The sequence below is a fragment of the Lolium rigidum genome, chromosome 4 (assembly GCF_022539505.1).
Source record: "Lolium rigidum isolate FL_2022 chromosome 4, APGP_CSIRO_Lrig_0.1, whole genome shotgun sequence".
Lineage (NCBI taxonomy): Eukaryota > Viridiplantae > Streptophyta > Magnoliopsida > Poales > Poaceae > Lolium > Lolium rigidum.
Window position 1 is genome coordinate 241,661,475 of NC_061511.1, and position 13,121 is coordinate 241,674,595.

A 13,121-nucleotide genomic window follows, 5' to 3' on the forward strand; every position below is an offset into this window, starting at 1 on the left:
CCGGTGCAGTATCGTTGGCAGTTTTGTATTGAGAGGGAGTTCAAGTATATTCGGTACAAATGTGGAAACAAAAATAAGATTGAAGCATGCATAGCTGAGGCAACTCTCCTCCATGAGATGGCACGGCACGACAATGTACTATGCCAATGATGTGCCCACTAAGCATAACCCGGTCGCTCGGTACAATTCCGACGAGCCCAAGCGTGACCCAAAGCTCTTGCTCTTCCAATATCCCGGTGGCAAGGCCGGTGCCTCAAAAGTGGAGAACATTTCGCCAGAAGAGAAGGATTGCATAATGCTTTACGTGCTTATGAACATGGAGGAAGTGGTCGATTTCATGAGGTAAAATGATGAACCAATTACTTTGCAACCGAGTAACTTGGTTTTGGTCTAATACGTATTTTCTCCTTTCGGCGAATTCCATGATGAAATGTGGTCGGGAAGAAATGGTCCCACTCCCACGCGGTGGTACACTCTTCCGAAAGAGGGTGCCCCGCCCTTAAATAAAAGCTTCGTGAACTGGTTCTATGAAAAAGTAATTTCTCAAATGTTCCTCTTACTTTGCAATCCGTGACTTGTCTTATTACACGTAACTAATGCACGGAATAATCTGAACCGAACTTGTAGGGAGCTGATCCCAACGTTGAGATGACGAGACGAGTTGAGATGCGTTTCCCAGGGTTTTAACCGTAGAGTCCATACGCATGACAAGTATGATGTAAATGGGTATCGCTTCCATACGGAGTTTCACCAGAAGAACCGGCCTAATGCAAAAACAATAAATACTGGGGTCTACACCCGCGGAGCCGATGATCTTGATTACTATGGAAGGTTACAAAAGGTATACGAGTTGACGTTCAACAACGCAAACATAGAACTCAAGCTCTTTGTGTTCAAATGCCATCGGTTTGACCCACACGGTGGAATGAGAAGCACCCCCTCCATTGGTTTAGTTGAAGTTAGGCCTACAACCACCTACGAGCGGATCCGACGTCTATGTTGTGGCTCACCAAACCAAGCAAGTTTATTATTTGTCCTACCCATGTCGGAATGAGGAACTCATGGGCTGGGAAGTCGTTTTCCGAGTATCGCCACATGGTAAGCTACCCATCCCCTCCGAGGACGATTACAACAACATTGACCCGGTAACATATGAGGGAATTTTCTATCAAGAGGAAGAGCGGTTCGGGGACCTTCAAATAGACATAGGTCTTCGGGAGCTCCACAACGATGTACAAATGCGTGGTGAGACCGTGGTGGACACGAAGGACATAGCTATGCTCACCAAGCGCAATGCGAACAAAGAAAACATTGTCGAGACTCAACCGGAACCCAATGCCGACCATGAATACTCATATGATACTGATTTTGATAGTGAGGCTGAGAACCCAATGCCTAGAGATGAGAGTGGTGATGAATGGTGAGGGTCTTTTATGCTTAGTACCTACATTATCATTATGCTTAATACATACATTTGTCATTATGCTTAGTACCTACATTGTCATTATGCTTAGTACCTACATTTTTCATTATGCTTAGTACCTACATTTGTCATTATGCTTAGTGTTTACTCATTTTCAACATGCTTATTAATTATTTTCTCTTTTCTTATGCAGGTAATTGCCCAATATGAGCGGACGGAAGGCATCATCGAGCTCCTTGCTTGATCAGATGCATCGGCGGAAGCCGGGGCCGGGTGCTTCCGGACGGAGTGGAAGACCCATTGTTCCCACCCGGCGTTACGAAGACGCGAGACGGAGGGACGGGGAGGACGAGGGGGTGGACGAGGGGGTGGACAAGGCTCGGAGGACGAGGGGGAGGACGAGGCCGGAGGACGAGGGGGAGGACGAGGCTGGAGGACGAGGGGGATGCACGGCTCCTTCTAGCCGACATTCCCTCGCGCTACGGCTCAGTGGCTTCACAGTCTATGGACGAGGAGGAGGACACTAGGGAGGAGGAGGAGGAGGACACTAGGGAGGAGGAGGAGGAGTCTAGGGACGAGGAGGCTTCGACGGAGATGGCTCCGAAGAAGTTGCGGATTCGTGGGGAAGCGCAGGTTCCCGATGAGAGTAAGGAACCTGCTACGGAGGATGACAAGTGGCTCCTTGTCCCGGGAAAAGATAGAGTAAGTAGTAAGGTGATTTCATTTTCGGTATGACACTTAGCATTTTCTAATGTTTGATAATTGTGCAGAAATTTCACATATACGGGGAAGAATGTCCGCGTGCCGGGGAGTCCGATTGGAGCTGCTATTAGGAAGTACGGCCGGGGATGTACACTCCGGTCCTTGGAGGCGAGTCCAAGCTAGCCTACACTTGGGAAGACTTTGAGATAGCGCCTTACCCTGGCTTTACTTCCGCCGCCGACGCCGTGATCAAGAAGTTTTGGGTACGTAATGCATACTCTTTGGGTTTCATTCATATGTAGTTGATAACCCCACCGTGATAACTCATGCCTCTCACACTTTACGTTATGCTTGATTGCGGCGCAATTATAGGGTGGCGGCCGAGCATAAGGAGAGGGCGAACGTGATCCTCCGTAACATGTGTCGGAAGTTGACACGGCAGCGGTGGTACAACCCGGAGGATCACGTGCATCGGCCACTTCTATGCTTGAGCGAGGGCATAAGGTACACAAAGCCTGAGATTGTGCAGGGACTCGCCCCGGCTATGACGATAGAGGACTTCATATTGGTAAGTAATTGTCAATGCGATTCTATGTACTGCGGCTAACTTGCAACTATATTGTTTGTTCTTCAAATGAGTTTTTATTTTGCAGGTTGTACCACATTGGGCTGATAATGAGAGGGCCGCCTTCATGGAGTTGGTCAAGAATTGGGTCGGCGAAAACCCCGATTTCAAGGCCGTGAGCGACCGGAACAAGGCCAACCGTGGGCATCAGGGAACACACAGTGCGGGGAGCAGCAGCACCGATCGCTATCGGGACCGTCTGGTACATATAAAAATGGAACAAGCTGCATTTTTTTGATTTTCGATGATATGCATAACATTTGTTTTGTGATGCAGGGGAAGAAGCTCGGGAGGGAACTTGGTGAGATGGAAGCGTGGACGCACATGAAGCTGGTGACGCCGGTCCGAACGAGCCTCGGCCCGCTCCTGAGATGTACTACGGCAAGGCCAAAGAGAGCAAGGAAAAATACTGCGAGGAGTACGCCAAGCTCCATCCAGAGGTGGAGGACCCTATGACCGAGTGATACGTCTCCAACGTATCGATAATTTCTTGTGTTCCATGCCACATTATTGATGTTATCTACATGTTTTATGCACACTTTATATCATATTCGTGCATTTTCTGGAACTAACCTATTAACAAGATGCCGAAGTGCCGATTCTTTGTTTTCTGCTGTTTTTGGTTTCGAAATCCTAGTAAAGAAATATTCTCGGAATTGGACGAAATAAAAGCCCAGAGGCCTATTTTCTCACGAAGCTTCCGGAAGTCCGAAGGAGAGACGAAGAGGGGCCACGGGGCGCCAAACCCTAGGGCGGCGCGGCCCCCCTTGGCCGCGCCGGCCTGTGGTGTGGGCCCCTGCGCCGCCTCTTGACCTGCCCTTCCGCCTACAAATAGCCTCCGTGACGAAACCCCCGATACCGAGAGCCACGATACGGAAAACATTGCTGAGACGCCGTCGCCGCCGATCCCATCTCGGGGGATCTCGGAGATCGCCTCCGGCACCCTGCCGGAGAGGGGAATCATCTCCCGGAGGACTCTACACCGCCATGGTCGCCTCCGGAGTGATGAGTGAGTAGTCTACCCCTGGACTATGGGTCCATAGCGGTAGCTAGATGGTTGTCTTCTCCCCATTGTGCTATCATTGTCGGATCTTGTGAGCTGCCTATCATGATCAAGATCATCTATATGTAATTCTATATGTTGCGTTTGTTGGGATCCGATGAATAGAGAATACTTGTTATGTTGATTATCAAAGCTATGCTTATGTGTTGTTTATGATCTTGCATGCTCTCCGTTATTAGTAGATGCTCTGGCCAAGTAGATGCTTTTAACTCCAAGAGGGAGTACTTATGCTCGATAGTGGGTTCATGCTGCATTGACACCGGGACGATGATGAGAAAGTTCTAAGGTTGTGTTGTGCTTGTTGCCACTAGGGATAAAACATTGATGCTATGTCTAAGGATGTAGTTGTTGATTACATTACGCACCATACTTAATGCAATTGTACTGTTGCTTTGCAACTTAATGCTGGAGGGGTTCGGATGATAACCTGAAGGTGGACTTTTTAGGCATAGATGCGGTTGGATGGCGGTCTATGTACTTTGTCGTAATGCCCAATTAAATCTCACTATACTCATCATGATATGTATGTGCATGGTCATGCTCTCTTTATTTGTCAATTGCCCAACTGTAATTTGTTCACCCAACATGCTTGTTCGTCTTATGGGAGAGACACCTCTAGTGAACTGTGGACCCCGGTCCAATTCTCTTTACTTGAAATACAATCTACTGCAATACTTGTTTCTACTTGTTTTCTCTGCAAACAATCATCTTCCACACAATACGGTTAATCCTTTGTTACAGCAAGCCGGTGAGATTGACAACCTCACCGTTTCGTTGGGGCAAAGTAGCTTGGTTGTGTTGTGCGGGTTCCACGTTGGCGCCGGAATCTCCGGTGTTGCGCCGCACTACATCCCGCCGCCATCAACCTTCAACGTGCTTCTTGGCTCCTCCTGGTTCGATAAACCTTGGTTTCTTTCTGAGGGAAAACTTGCTGCTGTGCTCATCATACCTTCCTCTTGGGGTTGCCCAACGAACGTGTGAAATACACGCCATCAAGCATATTTTCTGGCGCCGTTGCCGGGGAGATCAAGACACGCTGCGAGGGGAGTCTCCACTTCTCAATCTCTCTACTTTGTTTTTGTCTTGCTTTATTTACTACTTTGTTTGCTGCACTAAATCAAAATACAAAAAAATTAGTTGCTAGTTTTACTTTATTTGCTATCTTGTTTGCTATATCGAAAACACAAAAAAATTAGTTTATTTGCATTTACTTTATCTAGTTTGCTTTATTTACTGTTGCTAAAATGGCCAACGCTGAAAATACTAAGTTGTGTGACTTCACAACCACAAATAATAATGATTTCTTATGCACACCTATTGCTCCACCTGCTACTACAGCAGAATTCTTTGAAATTAAACCTGCTTACTTGAATCTTGTTATGAACCATCAATTTTACGGTGTTAGTTCGATGATGCTTGCTGCCCATCTTAATAATTTTGTTGAACTATGTGAAATGCAAAAATATAAAGATGTAGATGGTGATATTATTAAACTAAAATTGTTTCCTTTCTCATTAAGAGGAAGAGCTAAAGATTGGTTGCTATCTCTACCTAAGAATAGTATTGATTCATGGACTAAATGCAAGGATGCTTTTATTGGTAGATATTATCCCCCTGCTAAAATTATATCTTTGAGGAGTAGCATAATGAATTTTAAACAATTAGATACTGAACATGTTGCTCAAGCTTGGGAAAGAATGAAATCTCCGGTTAAAAATTGCCCAACCCATGGACTGACTACTTGGATGATCATCCAAACCTTCTATGCAGGACTAAATTTTTCTTCGCGGAATTTATTGGATTCAGCTGCTTGGAGGTACCTTTATGTCCATCACATTGGGGGCGGCTACAAAACTTCTTGATGATATGATGATAAATTACTCCGAATGGCACACGGAAAGAGCTCCACAAGGTAAGAAGGTAAATTCGTCGAAGAATCCTCTTCCTTGAGTGATAAGGTTGATGCTATTATGTCTATGCTTGTGAATGATAGGACTAATATTGATCCTAATAATGTTCCGTTAGCTTCATTGGTTGCACAGGAAGAACATGTTGATGTAAACTTCATTAAAAATAATAATTTCAACAACAATGCTTACCGGAACAATTCTAGTAATAACTATAGGCCATATCCTTATAATAATGGCAACGGCTATGGTAATTCTTATGGAAATTCTTACAACAATAATAGGAATTCACCCCTGGACTTGAAGCCATGCTTAAAGAATTTATTAGTACACAAACTGCTTTTAACAAATCTGTTGAAGAAAAGCTTGGTAAAATTGATATACTTGCTTCTAAAGTCGATAGTCTTGCTGCTGATGTTGATCTTTTGAAATCAAAAGTTTTGCCTAATGAGAATTATCATAATAAAATTGTTACTACAGCAAATGCCATCCAAGTTAGAATTAATGAGAATATAAGATTAATGGCTGAAGCTGCGTGCTAGGTGGGATAGAGAAGAAAATGAAAAACTAGCTAAAGAGAAGAATATAGCTAAAGTTTGGACTATTACCACCACTAGTAATGATAATGCTACACATGTTGCTGCACCTCCTACTCATACTAATAAAAGAATTGGTGTTAGCAATGTTTCCACTTCTAATGCAAAGCGCGAAAACTGCACTGAAGCTGCTAAAACTGCTGAAATTGCCTGTGATAAAGCTGCTGAAATTTTTTCCAACATTGGGGATGATGATCCCATTGCTTTAGATTATAATGGTTTGAATTTTGATGATTGCCACATCTCTGAAGTTATAAAGTTCTTGCAAAAACTTGCTAAAAGTCCTAATGCTAGTGCTATAAATTTGGCTTTCACGCATCATATTACAAATGCTCTCATAAAAGCTAGAGAAGAGAAACTAGAACGCGAAGCCTCTATTCCTAAAAAGCTAGAAGATGGTTGGGAGCCCATCATTAAGATGAAGATTAAAGATTTTGATTGTAATGCTTTATGTGATCTTGGTGCAAGTATTTCTGTTATGCCGAAGAAAATTTATAATATGCTTGACTTGCCACCGCTGAAAAATTGTTATTTGGATGTTAATCTTGCTGATCATTCTACAAAGAAACCTTTGGGTAAAGTTGATAATGTTCGCATTACCGTTAACAATAATCTTGTTCCCGTTGATTTTGTTGTCTTGGATATTGAATGCAATGCATCTTGTCCAATTATATTGGGAAGACCTTTTCTTCGAACTTGTTGGTGCTATTATTGATATGAGGGAAGGTAATATAAAATATCAATTTCCTCTCAAGAAAGGTATGGAACACTTCCCTAGAAAGAGAATGAAGGTACCTTATGATTCTATCATTAGAACAAATTATGATGTTGATGCTTCATCTCTCGATGTTACTTGATACACACTTTCGCGCCTAGCTGAAAGGCGTTAAAGAAAAGCGCTTATGGGAGACAACCCATGTTTTTACCTACAGTACTTTGTTTTTATTTTGTGTCTTGGAAGTTGTTTACTACTGTAGCAACCTCTCCTTATCTTAGTTTTGAGTTTTGTTGTGCCAAGTTAAGCCGTTGATAGAAAAGTAAGTACTAGATTTGGATTACTGCGCAGTTCCAGATTTCTTTGCTGTCACGAATCTGAGCCCACTGCCCTGCAGGAAGCTCAGAAAATTATGCCAATTTACGAGCATGATCCTCAGATATGTACGCAACTTTCATTCAATTTGAGCATTTTCATTTGAGCAAGTCTGGTGCCATTTTAAAATTCGTCAATACGAACTGTTCTGTTTTGACAGATTCTGCCTTTTATTTCGCATTGCCTCTTTCGCTATGTTGGATGAATTTCTTTGATCCACTAATGTCCAGTAGCATTATGCAATGTCCAGAAGTGTTAAGAATGAGTGTGTCACCTCTGAATATGTCAATTTATATTGTGCACTAACCCTCTAATGAGTTGTTTCGAGTTTGGTGTGGAGGAAGTTTTCAAGGATCAAGAGAGGAGTATGATGCAACATGATCAAGGAGAGTGAAAAGCTCTAAGCTTGGGGATGCACCCGGCGGTTCACCCCTGCATATATCAAGAAGACTCAAGCGTCTAAGCTTGGGGATGCCCAAGGCATCCCCTTCTTCATCAACAAATTATCGGGTTCCTCCCTCGAAACTACATTTTTATTCGGCCACATCTTATGTGCTTTTTCTTGGAGCGTCGTTTTGTTTTTGTTTTTGTTTGAATAAAATGGATCCTAGCATTCACTTTATGGGAGAGATACACACTCCGCTGTAGCATATGGACAAATATGTCCTTGGTTTCTACTCATAGTATTCATGGCGAAGTTTCTCCTTCGTTAAATTGTTATATGGTTGGAATTGGAAAATGATACATGTAGTAATTGCTATAAATGTTTTGGGTAATGTGATACTTGGCAATTGTTGTGCTCATGTTTAAGCTCTTGCATCATATGCTTTGCACCCATTAATGAAGAAATACATAGAGCATGCTAAAATTTGGTTTGCATATTTGGTTTCTCTAAGGTCTAGATAATTTCTAGTTTTGAGTTTGAACAACAAGGAAGAAGGTATAGAGTATTATAATGCTTTCAATATGTCTTTTATGTGAGTTTTGCTGTACTAGTTCATCCTTGTGTTTGCCTCAAATAACCTTGCTAGCCTAAACCTTGTATCGAGAGGGAATACTTCTCATGCATCCAAAATACTTGAGCCAACCACTATGCCATTTGTGTCCACCATACCTACCTACTACATGGTATTTTCCAGCCATTCCAAAGTAAATTGCTTGAGTGCTACCTTTAAAATTCCATCATTCACCTTTGCAATATATAGCTCATGGGACAAATAGCTTAAAAACTATTGTGGTATTGAATATGTAATTATGCACTTTATCTCTTATTAAGTTGCTTGTTGTGCGATAACCATGTTTACTGGGGAACGCCATCAACTCATTGTTGAATATCATGTGAGTTGCTATGCATGTTCGTCTTGTCGGAAGTAAGGGCGATCTACACTGAGTTGAATGGTTTGAGCATGCATATTGTGAGAGAAGAACATTGGGCCGCTAACTAAAGCCATGTTCCATGGTGGAAGTTTCAGTTTTGGACAAACATCCTCAAATCTCTAATGAGAAAAGAATTAATTGTTGTTGAATGCTTAAAGCATTAAAAGAGGAGTCCATTATCTCGTTGTCTATGTTGTCCCGGTATGGATGTCTAAGTTGAGAATAATCAAAAGCGAGAAATCCAAATGCGAGCTTTCTCCTTAGACCTTTGTACGAGCGGCATAGAGGTACCCCTTTGTGATACTTGGTTAAAGCATATGTATTGCGGTGATAATCCAGGTAGTCCAAGCTAATTAGGACAAGGTGCGAGCACTATTAGTACACTATGCATGAGGCTTGCAACTTATAAGATATAATTTACATGATGCATATGCTTTATTACTACCGTTGACAAAATTGTTTCATGTTTTCAAAATCAAAGCTCTAGCACAAATATAGCAATCGATGCTTTTCCTCTATGAGGACCATTCTTTTTACTTTTATGTTGAGTCGGTTCACCTATTTCTCTCCACCTCAAGAAGCAAACACTTGTGTGAACTGTGCATTGATTCTTACATACTTGCTTATTGCACTTATTATGTTACTCTATGTTGACAATATCCATGAGATATACATGTTACAAGTTGAAAGCAACCGCTGAAACTTAATCTTCTTTTGTGTTGCTTCAATACCTTTACTTTGAATTATTGCTTTATGAGTTAACTCTTATGCAAGACTTATTGATGCTTGTCTTGAAGTGCTATTCATGAAAAGTCTTTGCTATATGATTCACTTGTTTACTCATGTCATCACCATTGTTTTGATCGCTGCATTCTCTACATATGCTTTACAAATAGTATGATCAAGTTTATGATGGCATGTCACTCCGAAATTATCTTTGTTATCGTTTTACCCGCTCGGGACGAGCGGAACTAAGCTTGGGGATGCTGATACGTCTCCAACGTATCGATAATTTCTTGTGTTCCATGCCACATTATTGATGTTATCTACATGTTTTATGCACACTTTATATCATATTCGTGCATTTTCCGGAACTAACCTATTAACAAGATGCCGAAGTGCCGATTCTTGTTTTCTGCTGTTTTTGGTTTCGTAAATCCTAGTAAAGAAATATTCTCGGAATTGGACGAAATAAAAGCCCGGAGGCCTATTTTCTCACGAAGCTTCCGAAGTCCGAAGGAGAGACGAAGAGGGGCCACAGGGGCGCCAAACCCTAGGGCGGCGCGGCCCCCCCTTGGCCGCGCCGGCCCGTGGTGTGGGCCCCCGCGCCGCCTCTTGACCTGCCCTTCCGCCTACAAATAGCCTCCGTGACGAAACCCCCGGTACCGAGAGCCACGATACGGAAAACATTACCGAGACGCCGTCGCCGCCGATCCCATCTCGGGGGATCCTCGGAGATCGCCTCCGGCACCCTGCCGGAGAGGGGAATCATCTCCCGGAGGACTCTACACCGCCATGGTCGCCTCCGGAGTGATGAGTGAGTAGTCTACCCCTGGACTATGGGTCCATAGCAGTAGCTAGATGGTTGTCTTCTCCCCATTGTGCTATCATTGTCGGATCTTGTGAGCTGCCTATCATGATCAAGATCATCTATATGTAATTCTATATGTTGCGTTTGTTGGGATCCGATGAATAGAGAATACTTGTTATGTTGATTATCAAAGCTATGCTTATGTGTTGTTTATGATCTTGCATGCTCTCCGTTATTAGTAGATGCTCTGGCCAAGTAGATGCTTTTAACTCCAAGAGGGAGTACTTATGCTCGATAGTGGGTTCATGCCCGCATTGACACTCGGGACGAGTGATGAAAGTTCTAAGGTTGTGTTGTCTTGTTGCCACTAGGGATAAAACATTGATGCTATGTCTAAGGATGTAGTTGTTGATTACATTACGCACCATACTTAATGCAATTGTCCGTTGCTTTGCAACTTAATACTGGAGGGGTTCGGATGATAACTCCGAAGGTGGACTTTTTAGGCATAGATGCGGTTGGATGGCGGTCTATGTACTTTGTCGTAATGCCCAATTAAATCTCACTATACTCATCATGATATGTATGTGCATGGTCATGCTCTCTTTATTTGTCAATTGCCCAACTGTAATTTGTTCACCCAACATGCTTGTTCGTCTTATGGGAGAGACACCTCTAGTGAACTCGTGGACCCCGGTCCAATTCTCTTTCTCGAAATACAATCTACTTGCAATACTTGTTTCTACTCGTTTTCTCTCGCAAACAATCATCTTCCACACAATACGGTTAATCCTTTGTTACAGCAAGCCGGTGAGATTGACAACCTCACTCGTTTCGTTGGGGCAAAGTAGCTTGGTTGTGTTGTGCGGGTTCCACGTTGGCGCCGGAATCTCCGGTGTTGCGCCGCACTACATCCCGCCGCCATCAACCTTCAACGTGCTTCTTGGCTCCTCCTGGTTCGATAAACCTTGGTTTCTTTCTGAGGGAAAACTTGCTGCTGTGCTCATCATACCTTCCTCTTGGGGTTGCCCAACGAACGTGTGAAATACACGCCATCACCGAGCCGGTCGACGAGGTGGCGATGATGCTGGCGGGGTTCGGCCAGCCGCATGGACGTCCTGCCTGCCTTGCTGGGGGTTTCAAGCCTCAGAGGAACTTCACGCAGATCAAGGCTACCCTCCCCTCCGGCAGCTACGCTACCTCCTCGCGGACTACATGCCGTTCTCGGGTAGAGGTAGATGTAAGTCATCCACACTTTCATCCTCTATTTTGACTCTTGTTCCTGAATGGCTATGTTGATGAGACGCATTATTTCTGAAATTGTAGACTCAGCTCGAGGCGGCCTATGCAGTAGCTTACGAGGAGTATCTCGAGAAGATTAAGGAGCATGACCTTGTGAAAGATGCCTATGTCCAGTGGACGAGCAACCAGATGGCGGTAAGTTTCAATCTCTATGGTTGCAAAACATCATAAGTCCCCATGTTTGAATCTGAGCTATCTCTCCCTTTTCTTGCAGAGTTTCACTCGGTTCATGATGACTGGAGTGCGAGAGGAACCACTCCCAGAGCCACCTCATCCGGGGCCGACGCCAGTGTTCCCGTCCAAGGAGGAGTTCTATTGCATGTACAAGCGTCAGCGTCAGTTGACCCCGGTAAGTTGCTAACTTGGCTAAGTTGCTAACTTGGTGTGACATGGCTAAGTTGCTAACTCCCTCCAACATGTAGGGATTGGGAGAATCCGGGAACGACACTCCTTGTGGTACGCCGATGCACCCCGGTCGCCATTCTCCTGGTGCTTCTGCCGAACCTCGGCATGGTTCTGCTTCCGGTGGTTCTCGTCGTGGTTCTACCTCCCCGAGCACCGTCGAAATACAGCGGCATCACTTCACCCACTCGGAGCTAGATCGTCTGGAGCTAGATCGTCACTTGGGTGGTGCACCACCATAGTTTCTACATTGTACTAGCTACATGACACATGCTATATGTGTAGAATGATCTATGTAGGATGACTATATGTACCGTATTGCTTGTGTGCTATCTGTGATGTGAGCTATATGTGTGCAATTCATATATGATACTGCTATTTTATATGCAATAGCTGTGCAAATGGAGCAAAATCAGGGAAATAAAAAAAATCTGGGCAGCAGCTGTGCCGACGGTGTCACCGTCGGCACAGGCCCATATCTGTGCCAAATGTCAGGGTCTGTGCCGACGGTGACACCGTCGGCACAGCCGGCCCAGGTTTCGCGCGTTTTTCCAGTTTGAATGCCACCGTTTTGCCGCCAGTTCTGGGAAAAAAAAAAGCAAAACTGTGCCGACGGTGTCACCGTCGGCACAGCTGGGGACGTTGACGGCAGCCGGCGTGACGGCTGGTTGGCTCTGCCGACGATGGGGCGGCCGACGGCCACCGTCCAGCCGTCGGCGTACGACTGTGCCGACGGTGACCAGCTACGCCGACGGTGCGTGCGCAGACCCCGACGCCTGCTGTGCCCACGGGGAGACGCCGACGGTCACCGTCGGCAGAGCCTGTGCCGACGGTGAACCTTACTGTGCCGACGGTGCGGGGCCGTCGGTGTATCCGTTTGTTCCCGTAGTGCTAGGTCCTGCGTATCAAGGATTCAAGAAAAGATCAAAACGTCCAGGCCACCGTGGATTCTTTTTCACGGCACTGCAGCGAAAAGAGAATAGGAAGATCGTTGAGAATGGCGGAATAGCTAGCTCTTTAGTAGGGACGGTGAGGTTCACGCAAATAGGGCACCCTACATTTCTCATTTTCCTTTTTCTTTTCTTTGCCCAGTTCAAAAGGTC